Genomic DNA, 11650 nt, shown 5'->3' with positions numbered 1-11650 from the left:
AATCCAAACCTACTTAATTTTCCAAACAAGTCCTAAATAATTTTTTTTCGGTATATGCCTACTCCATCTTTCAATAGCTAATTCCAATCGAAATCAAACCTTTACACTTTTGCTATTCAGGCAAAATTTTTAGGTGATACCATCGAAGCTATCACTCCATCATAGATGACCCCCCATTTTGTTTATTGCATAGGATTTTCTCTCATCACGGCAAATGAACCATCCATATACTGCAAAATGGTTGGTGATTGAGCATGCTTTGTCATCGATGTATCATATATCAAGCAAGCCCACCACTCAATCATTAGCCATTCTATAGTGCACCGATGGTGCAAGATTTAAAATTAGACATACGCAGTCCAACTATGTGTTACAAAGGATTTGAATTGTGCCGTATTGCTCCTACCTCAACTATAGAAACTTTCAATTGAAGTGTACTCGCCTCCTATCATCAGTTGTTGGCTGTCCCATGCAGAATGGTTGATGCAAACTTTGGCTCTCTAGTTGAACTGTTTAGTATCTAAACACCCTTCATTCATCCATCATTTCCACCTCAAGCCCACCAAAGCAATGCTAGGTGAAATCCAAGCACAGTTTAGATCCTGCAATATATAATAAACTTTCAAATTTATGTCACACTATCATGTGCTTAGCAATGCAAAGTTATCATAAAACATAGTCATGAAACTTCCTCTTGGAGCCTAAAAATGTTAGGGGATGCCCATTCAACCATCCAAAAAATGTTCTTTCAACCATGTGGCATGACAAAATTGTTGTCGTTCATTGGAAGAACGGTGCAATACATAAGGTAATGGAATCATGAGCTACCATGCAAAGATCACATGGTTGTTTGAATAATCAGGGCCTTTTATCATTTTATCACATTATGATATTTTTATTTTTTTTGATAAAACAGAATATCCATACAGTATGAATATGATATAGTCCAGAAAGTAAGAAAAAAAAATATTTTCAAAATCATACGGCGAAACATCAAAATCCAAATAACTGCTTTCTCTAGAGTGATTAGCAACAAAACTCGCTATCTAATCTACAGCGCATATGATGGCATTTATCTATCCTCTTCTATCTGTGTTTTGTAGGGCATGGTTGCACATTGAGGCAGATCAAGATAAATAAATAAATTAATTAATTAATTAATTAATAATAATAAAAAAAAAAGATGAGGTTTGTTCGCCGAAGGAGAAGAATAGATGCTTCTTTAGGTCCCACCATCTCATGGAGTGGACCTCGGCACCCTAAAAGAAAAAGACATATACCAGCACCCAAAAAGATGGGTTTTACAGCACATCAGCCTGGAGTATGTTCTTAACTGCCCCTACTGCCCTGGCTGAAGCTCTAAATCATCCAGGTACATGTCTTTTCGTAATGTTATAATGGCGTATAGAAGGAAAATGTTCTCATAAGAAATAGAGTTTCTAATACGTAGAAAATTAAGGAAAGAGAATAATAGTCATATAGTGTCACGCCCCCGATCCGAGATTGTGAATCGAGGGTCATGGCAACCGCCGCATACTTATGAAGAACTCTCTCCATAAGCATGCAAGGTATCTCATCACGATATCAATGCATCGCAGCGAAATAAATTCAAATAATTATTATTCAACTGTAATTCAAGTAATTAAATCAAATATCTTACATCCAATAAAATTTTTGCTAACAATAAAATAATAGATCTAAATTCAATGAAGTTGACAATGCTAATCTCGCTTCTAAAAGCTCTGTCCCAATATTTCTTTCCACGCTTGAAATTAATTATCTGAATCTGAAAAATAGAAAGAAAGGTAATGAGCTAGACAGCCCAGTAAGTAACAAGTATCTCTACCAGATATTTCAGATATTATAAAATTTTCAAGAATAATGCTGCAAATAAACATAAAAATATATTTCATGCTGATTTAATGCAAATCTAATATTTTCAAAAATTCACACATAATATAATCATAAATCCGATTCGATTCAAAACACTCGTAACTCAATAGTCTCGACTATGACCAACGTTTAACCCCCATTGGCGGGGTCCACAGAATACCAGCGCACAACCCCCACTGGCAGGGTCCAGAAATACCAGCGCACAACCCCCACTGGCAGGGTCCACAAAGTACCAACGTATAATCCCCATTGGCGGGGCCCACTGAAACATAGTTAGGCTGAGAGCATAAATCCGATCTATATCAAAACACTTAGTACCACAATATATATCATAATCTTTCACTAAACATGTGCATAAATCGATATACCATAACATTTCAAAAGCACTTTTCTTTCAAAACATAATTTCATAAATCATGCATAATTTCAGAGAATAATTATTTATTTTCATAATAAATATGGAATATCTCGAAAAGATGATTCATTACTTACCTTTCACAGAGCACTGAACGAATAGATCGACTAACTTCTAGGAGATTCTTCCGTGCCTATTATCCAAAATTATATTTTTATATTAATTTTAAATTTAACAAATCCCAAAATCAAAATCTCGCTTAAAATCAGACTCGTCTCTAAACTTGATCAGAATCATCAGATGAAGCCTTCCCCTACGCTAATCTTAGAAGGGTAACTTTAGAGAGAGAGGAATCCATCAAGAGAGAGAAACAAGCTAGAGAGAGAAAATTCTAGAGAGAGAAAGTAGAGAGAGAAAGTCCAAATCCAGAGAGAGAAAATCAGGGTTCAGTCTGAAAGAAGAGAGAGAAGAGAGAGAAACTCTCTCTCTCATCAATTTCAATTTTTTTTATTTATTTATTTATTTACTTATATATATATACATATATATATATATATATATATTTATTTTTATTATTATTTTTTTTCTTCTTTTCTTCTTTTCTTTTTTCTTTTCTTTTTTTTCTTTCCTTTTCTTTTTTTTTCTTTTTCTTTTTCTTCTTTTCTTTTTTTTTCTCTTTCCTTTTCTTTTTCTTCTTTTTCTTTTTCTTCTTTTTCTTCTTTTCTTTTTCTTTTTCTTTTCTTTTTCTTCTTCTTCTTCTTCTTCTTTTTCCTTGGTTCCCTCCAGGCCGACCAGGGGACGGTGGGGGTTCTCCGGCCTTGACCGGCCGTTCGGGCCACGGCTGCCGCGGTGGAGGCCGGCGGCCGACGAAAATCACTCCCCCGATCACGGAGGAGGGTGGCCGGCGATCAATCCCGATCGCCGGCATCGAAAAATTCAAGGAAAAGAGACCCAAAAACAGGGTGTCTTTTCCGATCGAAAATCGGCGACTTTTGTCGCCGGCAGCCGCGCACAAATGCACGGGAAGGAAGGAGAAGAAAGAGGGGAGGAAGAGAGAAATTTACCTCAGCCTCCGGAGACCTCGTCGGCGGCAATCACGGCGAGAAATCAAAGGGTGTCCGCGGCCTTCGATCGAGAAAAACGGAGAGAAAGAGAGAGGGAGGAGGCCAATGATCAGTCTCAAGAGGGAGGGGGTCTTCTTATAGAGCACCCTAGGACTCCGAGGGGTCCTAGGAGTCCTAATTTCCATGGGTTTCGCCGGAGAAGAAGACTCCTACCGGGAGTCTTCTTCCCGGTTGCTCTGGTTTTTTTTTTTTTTTTTTTTTTTGAGCTTTGATCTGCTGGCTGGGCTGGGCTTGGTTGGGCTATCACATTCTTCACCCCTAAAAAGAAATTTCGTCTTCGAAATTTTTCATACCTGTCACCATTGTATTGGAAGCCTGTGAATTCTGTTGAGTAAGCGCATAAACTCTTCCCTGGATTTTAGAAATCGGTCCGCCACCCTTATGTTGTCCTTCATGAGTTCTTTGGCCAGCTTGATTTTCAGTATTTAGCGGGCAGCTAGCAATTTTATGATCCTTCTGACCACATTTGAAACAAGCACCGGTATTCCAATAGCAATCTTTGTCTGCATGATTTTTGCCACATCTGGAGCACGGCTCACCATCAATCTGTTGAGTTTTATTGTCTACTGTTCCCTTGGCTGATCTTTTGATGTTTTTATTATTCTGCCCTTGTGTATCATTTGATTGTGCTCTCTTTCTTTGCTTTCTTTCCCTTTCCATGCATTCTTCATTGACTTCCCTTTCAATTATCAGTGCTTTGTTTACCACATCTGCATAAGTTGTCAATTCATATGGAACCACTTGTTTTCGAATTTCAGTTCTCAGTTCCATCTCAAACTTGTGAACACGTTCTTGCTCACCATCCACTAATCTCGGAGCAAATTTTTGCTAACTCTGTAAATTTTGCTTCATATTCAGTCACACTCATACCCTTTTGCTTCAAATAAATAAACTCTTGCTCTTTTTGGATCCTTATACTCCGAGGAAAATACTGATCATAGAATGCAATCCGAAACCTTTCCCAGGTAAGTATTTCGCCGTCTTGTTCATGCTTGCGCTGTAGTCGCTGACACCAGTTGTATGCTTCTCCTTGTAGTAAATAAGCTGCATATCGAATCTTTTCTTCATCAAGACACTCTTGGACAGCGAAAGCCTTCTCCATCTCCATTATCCAATTGTCAGCCTCCAAAGGTTCAGTAGTCCCCTTGAAAGCTGGAGGAGCAAGCTTTTTAAATTCTGAAATGTTGTTCCGTTGTACTGGTTGCTCTCCATGTTGGGGTGGTGGATGCTGATGTTGTTGTGTATCTCGTTGTATCTACTGTTGTTCAAACTTTGCTGCTGTATTTGTTGTTGCGCTTGTACCATCCTGATTAGGGTCTGCATTAACTGAGCCATATCTGATTCCTGACGTGCTCTCGAAGCACTCCCATTAGGATCTACGACTCCCTCCTTCTGAGGGGTGCCACTGGTCAGATGGGGAGTGCTACCATCCCGTGGTTGTGATGTCTCTCTTGCAATTCCCTGAGTAGTTCTTGTCATTCTACGGGGAGACATGATAACCTTGTAGTAGTAAAACCTTATTGGATTCATTTATCTATTTGTTAGGATGGGTTTATTATGATGCTCATACTTTAACGTCCCAATATTCCTAATGTTTACCCACCTACACTCATACTATGTCAAATTCTATGTGTCATAATTTATCCACTTATGCTCTGATACCATATTAATTGTCACGCCCCCGACCCGAGATTGTGAATCGAGGGTCGCGGCAACCGCCGCATACTTATGAAGAACTCTCTCCATAAGCATGCAAGGCATCTCATCACGATATCAATGCATCGCAGCGGAATAAATTCAAATAATTATTATTCAACTGTAATTCAAGTAATTAAATCAAATGTCTTACATCCAATAAAATTTTTGCTAACAATAAAACAATAGATCTAATTCAATGAAGTTGACAATGCTAATCTCGCTTCTAAAAGCTCTGTCCCAATATTTCTTCCCACGCTCGAAATTAATTATCTGAATCTGAAAAATAGAAAGAAAGGTAATGAGCTAGACAGCCCAGTAAGTAACAAGTATCTCTACCAGATATTTCAGATATTATATAATTTTCAAGAATAATGCTGCAAATAAACATAAAAATATATTTCATGCTGATTTAATGCAAATCTAATATTTTCAAAAATTCAACATAATATAATCATAAATCCGATTCGATTCAAAACACTCGTAACTCAACAGCCTCGACTATGACCAACGTTTAACCCCCATTGGCGGGGTCCACAGAATACCAGCGCACAACCCCCACTGGCAGGGTCCAGAAATACCAGCGCACAACCCCACTGGCAGGGTCCACAAATACCAGCGCACAACCCCCACTGGCAGGGTCCACAAAGTACCAACGTATAATCCCATTGGCGGGGCCCACTGAAACATAGTTAGGCTGAGAGCATAAATCCGATCTATATCAAAACACTTAGTACCACAATATATATCATAATCTTTCACTAAACATGTGCATAAATCGATATACCATAACATTTCAAAAGCACTTTTCTTTCAAAACATAATTTCATAAATCATGCATAATTTCAGAGAATAATTATTTATTTTCAGAATAAATATGGAATATCTCGAGAAGATGATTCATTACTTACCTTTCACGAGCACTGAAGAATAGATCGACTAACTTCTAGGAGATTCTTCCGTGCCTATTATCCAAATTATATTTTTATATTAATTAATTAAATTCTAACAAATCCCAAAATAAAATCTCGCTTAAAATCAGACTCGTCTCTAAACTGATCAGAATCATCAGATGAAGCCTTCCCTACGCTAATCTTAGAAGGATAACTTTAGAGAGAGAGAATCCATCAAGAGAGAGAAACAACTAGAGAGAAAAATTCTAGAGAGAGAAAGTAGAGAGAGAAAGTCCAATTCCAGAGAGAGAAAATCAGGGTTCAGTCTGAAAGAAGAGAGAGAAGAGAGAGAAACTCTCTCTCTCATCAATTTCAATTTTTTATTTATTTATTTATTTATTTATTTACTTATTATATATATACATATATATATATATATATTTATTATTTATTATTTTATTATTATTTTTTTTTCTTTTCTTCTTTTTCTTTTTTTTTTTTCTTCTTTTTTTTTTTTTCTTTTCTTTTTCTTCTTTTCTTTTCTTTTTCTTTTTCTTCTTTTTCTTTTTCTTTTCTTTTTCTTTTCTTTTTCTTTTCTTTTTCTTCTTCTTCTTCTTCTTTTTCCTTGGTTCCTTCCAGGCCGAACAGGGACGGTGGGGGTTCTCCGGCCTTGACCGGCCGTTCGGGCCACGGCCGCCGCCGGCGGAGGCCGGCGGCCGACGGGAATCACTCCCCCGGTCACGGAGGAGGGTGGCCGGCGATCAATTCCGATCGCCGGCGCCGGAAAATTCAAGGAAAAGAGCCAAAAACAGGGTGTCTTTCCCGACGGAAATCGGCGACTTTCGTCGCCGGCAGCCGCGCACAAATGCACGGGAGGAAGGAGAAGAAAGAGGGAGGAAGAGGAAAACTTACCTCAGCCTCCGGAGACCTCGTCGGCGGTAATCACGCGAGAAATCAAGGGTGTCCCGGGCCTTCGATCGAGAAAAACGGAGAGAAAGAGAGAGGGAGGAGGCATGTCGGTCTAAAGGGAGGGGTCTTCTTATAGGCACCCTAGGACTCCGAGGGGTCCTAGGAGTCCTAATTTCCATGGGTTTCGCCGGAGAAGAAGACTCCTACCGGGAGTCTTCTTCCCGGTTGCTCTGTTTTTTTTTTTTTTTTATATTTTGGGCTTTGATTGCTTGGCTGGGCTTGGTTGGGCTATCACATATAGAATCTAAACAATGTTTTCTCTGATGACTTCAACCTTTTAGAGCAATTTTTAGTGCGGTCTTTTTCTCTATTTTTCTTAAAATGATAGGAAAAATTCATATTAATATAAGAATACACATACCTGACAATATTCTGTGTTTGTCCTGATTTATTTAATAGGTTTTCCCTACAATTGCAAATGTTAAAGGAAATTAAATGTTCTTCGGGCTATGGTTTGCAAAGATAGTGCTACAAGAGTACTCCAGGTAGACGGTGTTTGAGGCAATGCCCAACACAAGCACTTGCAGGTTCAAGGAATCTTCTCCCTTGACTTTATATGCTCATATTTAGATGTCCTAAAGTGAAAATCGTTCCCATTGAACTCGGTTCATCGTGGAGTCGGGGAGCCTTACCGACTTCACTGGAATTTTTTCAAAAAAAAAAGAAAAAAAGAGGCAGAGAGGGGAAGAAGACGACTGAGAGTGGAACGGGGAACCTGTGTCCCCTATTAGTCCACGGCCGAGGGGGATAAGGACCAAGGGTGATCTAATAAGTTTCGTGCGTCAGTGGGGAATGGCCGAAGGCCATTTGGATGGGTTGCGCCGATGAACGACCGAAGTTATCCACTGTTGAACCGATGTTTATTCCTTTTCCAATTTCTCTATTTAAACCCCATCGTCCCCTCTCTGTTGATCCATCATCAAAACCCTCTCTTTCTCTTTTTTTTTTCTCAGCTTCGGCAACCGTCGGACTGCTGCGATCAAGTCGCCATTGCTCGAAAACCTGCATCTCCTCTGTTCCGGATGTTTTAGAGGAAAAAAAAAAAAAGGGATAGACGTTTAGAGTCGTCTTACGATTCACGATCTGTCCTAAATTACGATCTAGACTAAGCTTTTTTTTTCTTTTCGGATCTGATCTAAAATTTTGATATATAGAAAGACGCACAGATCTAAAAATCAGATCATATATCAAAAATCATAATTTTTAAATTTGATTTACAGTATTTTTTTTTATCTCTAGATTTATTTTATATATATTCATATATTTAAAAATTAAATTTTATACATAAAAATATTAAATTATTTAAAAATAATTAAAAATTTAAAAATATATATTTATGTATTAAAAAATATTTAAAATATTAAAACAAGCATGGTGTCGTTTTTGTATGATATAAAATTTAAAAAGAGATGATCTATTTAATTTAATATTGTATGATTTTTGAAAAAAAAAATTATACATGTTCATCTTTGCACGAAGTTTTGAATAAAAAATTATTTTGTTATTCTTTTGGAGGATGTGAAAATTTAGATTGATACTATAAGTATGATTGTTTATAAGAATTGGTTATGGTAAAATCATAAGAAAAACTTTCTAGTTAGACTATGATCTGAGTCTAGCCAACGAGATTGATCGTTAATGGCCATACATCAGAAACATATTTCTTTTGGACCTATTCAGTTGGGGCTGATCACTGGTAGAGTTAGTTCTTCTGAGTCTAGCCAACCAGAGCTGATTGCTAGCATACATTGATGCATTCGTGTATTTGTTTTCAGAACTAATCTTTTTGTCTGGTCACGGGGCAAATCATGGCCGTATGATTTAAAGCTAGTTTTCTTTTAGGCCTAACTAGTGGGGTTGATCGTTGATATATGCTAATGGATCGGATATTCCTATTCAGAAGTTAATCTTTTCTGGATCTTGTCATAGGACTGATCGTGGCCCTTGTTACTGAAAACTGAGAGAGACTTTAGAATTTTAATATTACACATGATATATTTTAAAAATCAAAATTATGTTAGTTGATATATCTATTATTATAAATTATTATTATTTAAAAAAATTATAATTATGCTTGATCTCTCAGAGATATTAATTGGTAACTTACTAAGTCCTAAAGCTCATTCTTTTTTTTCTTTTTTTTTTTTCAGATCCAGAAGATCCTATGAGATTTGAGACTGAATAGTTGGGATGTGCATTCGATTTTTTCGATTTAAACCAAACCAAAATTTTAAAAAATCAAAATTTTAAATTTATATATTTTGTAGAATCAAAAATTGAACCGAAATAACTTAAAATTAAACAAATCAAACTGGAATAATTTTGGTTCGGTTCAGTTTGGTAATTCGATTTTAGATTTCTTTGTGCTGGATTTTTGGTTTTGATTTAAATTAGATTTGGACATCGGGCCATGCTTGAGCCGGTCCAGTTCAGCCCAGGTCCATCGAGTCAAGTACTATCTAGTATGATTTGAATTAATAAAATAAAAATTTATATTTATTATCATTATTTAATATAATTTGATGTGATATTTTTAAATATAAATTTAATATATTTTTTAAGATAATAAGAAATATATAGCCATCACGCATTCAATTTTGATGTTGAATTGGAAACATGATATCTAATATAATATTATCATATTTGTTTCGAGCCCCGATGAGAAAGGTAGACGGTTGGCATCATGTTCACAATTAACTATGAATAACTTCAACAAGTACAGAGTAGATCTAAGTTGATGGATATTATAGTAATAATGAAGGCCACCTGCTTTAAAATGATGGGATGCCCGATGAAAAATTTTCTAATCACCTGAAAGGGAAAGATGGGGCGCATTGTGCTAGACTTCCCCAGGAGAAATTTGAGATGGCTAAACAGATGTGTTGAGGTGATTGAAACTAATGTAGTATTTTTTCAATAATAACTTTATGTATAGCATTTATGGTAGACTAAAGCTGTCCAAAAATATTCCTCTTCTATAGGGGACTTAGTAGGATTATAACGATCGTTAATACCAACCAAGACTCCGCCACGTAACCCTCTGCTGGATTTTTCTGATATCCATCCTCTCTTTACCTATATCTCTTCTTGTTTTAAATATATCTTTCCTTTCTTGCAAATACTTCTACCTTATTTCTTTTTTTCTTTACAAGTTTTCTCGGTGGACGAATTCTATTGGCATTTATTATCAGTAGTGAACATGTACAATGAGATGAGGCACATACTGCTATGATCTCTCAATCTAATTGACGTAACCAAATCGCTACACTCTTTCAGAGTCCGGAGGTAGACGTCATCTTATCATCCATATTCAATATACTGAACAAAAAAAAAAAAAAAAAAAACAATCCAATCCGCTTCTCCTCCGAATGTCCGCACCCTGTTTTTCTTTCTGGCTAGACTGTACAAAGTAGCATGAGCTGCGAGAAAGAAAAATAGACACCGAGCCCAACTGTAAACCCTTGGATTAATCATGTGGCTCTAACTTTCCCTCTCTTCTTCCAAATCACCATTACAAAGAGATTATTACATCGTCCACATATACCATCATCCATCTACATGTGATGATGCATGTATGTCACACAACGGATTTATCCAAAGCTCTTTAGAAAAAGTAAAAAAAAAAACAAAATATTGAATCATATCATCAAAAACATCACACGTGGAGCTGCCCCAGCTGCACATCCTCGGCTTTGAGCGGCACGTAGTCCCCCAGATAAACCTCCAGGTGGTCCGCCAGGCTCGACTTATCGATGCTCTCGTGATGGTACGACTTGCACACGAAATACACCAGCGTCTGCGCCACCAACGCGAACAGAATCACCAAACAAAGGAAGGACAGCCACACCCGCGTACCCGACCCTGGACCCCACCCCGAGACCGAAATAGTCCCCCCAGACCACCTGGCGTCGGAAACCCAGTTCCGCACCCACGAAGCAGAGGTTGAGCATGACGAAAATGGCGACGGCCGTCCAGGTCTTGCCCCTGATGAGCGCCCGGCTCTTGCGCATGGCCTCGATGCCGCAGGCGTCCTCGAGGACGGAGACGACGCTGGCGACGTGCCAGACGACGCTGATCCAGACCAGGCCGGCGGCGTAGAGGACGGCGACGAGGGCGATGGCGACGGCCCCGGGATGTCGGGGCCGAAGATGAAGACGAGTAGGATGGCGACGAAGAGGGTGGCGGTGTTGTAGGCGACGAGGAGGAGGAAGGCCCAGAGGAAGGTGATCATGAGGCGGCGCCAGACCTTGGGAACGACGGCGAGGACCTTGGCGAAGGAGAGGTCCTTGGCGGTGTAGATGGAGGCGACGGAGTAGACGACGGCGGAGGTGGAGAGGAGGGAGAGGACGAGGAGGGCGAGGAGGTAGGCGGCCTTGAAGAGGATGAAGGCGGACCACTCGGCGGAGAGGCGGCGGAGAGGATGGCGGACTGGGAGGGGAGCCGGGAGGGGCGACGTCGAGGGCCGCCTCGCTGCGGTCGATCTTGGAGAAGAGGAGGTCGTAGATGTGGGCGAGGAAGAGGAGAGAGAGGGGGAGGACCAGGGCGAGGGCGATCTGGGCGAAGAGGCGCCGCCATGAGAGAAGGATCTTGTAGGCCTCGTGGTAGATCCCCACGAGACCCAAGAATTGGAGCTCCTCCGGCTCTCGATCCATGTCGAAGACTTGAAGAAGGAGAAGAAAGAATTAGGGTTTCTCTTTGTGGAATTGGGGGAGATCTGGAAT

The 11650-nt window shown here is 39.1% G+C and overlaps 1 pseudogene; it reads right to left on the bottom strand.

The window, feature by feature from the left end:
• Nucleotides 1-10366: 10366 nt before the first annotated feature.
• LOC140851932 (uncharacterized) lies at nt 10367-11650 on the bottom strand (annotated as a pseudogene).

Source organism: Elaeis guineensis, chromosome 1 (assembly GCF_000442705.2).
Source record: "Elaeis guineensis isolate ETL-2024a chromosome 1, EG11, whole genome shotgun sequence".
NCBI lineage: Eukaryota > Viridiplantae > Streptophyta > Magnoliopsida > Arecales > Arecaceae > Elaeis > Elaeis guineensis.
This window is presented reverse-complemented; position numbering and strand designations above follow the sequence as displayed.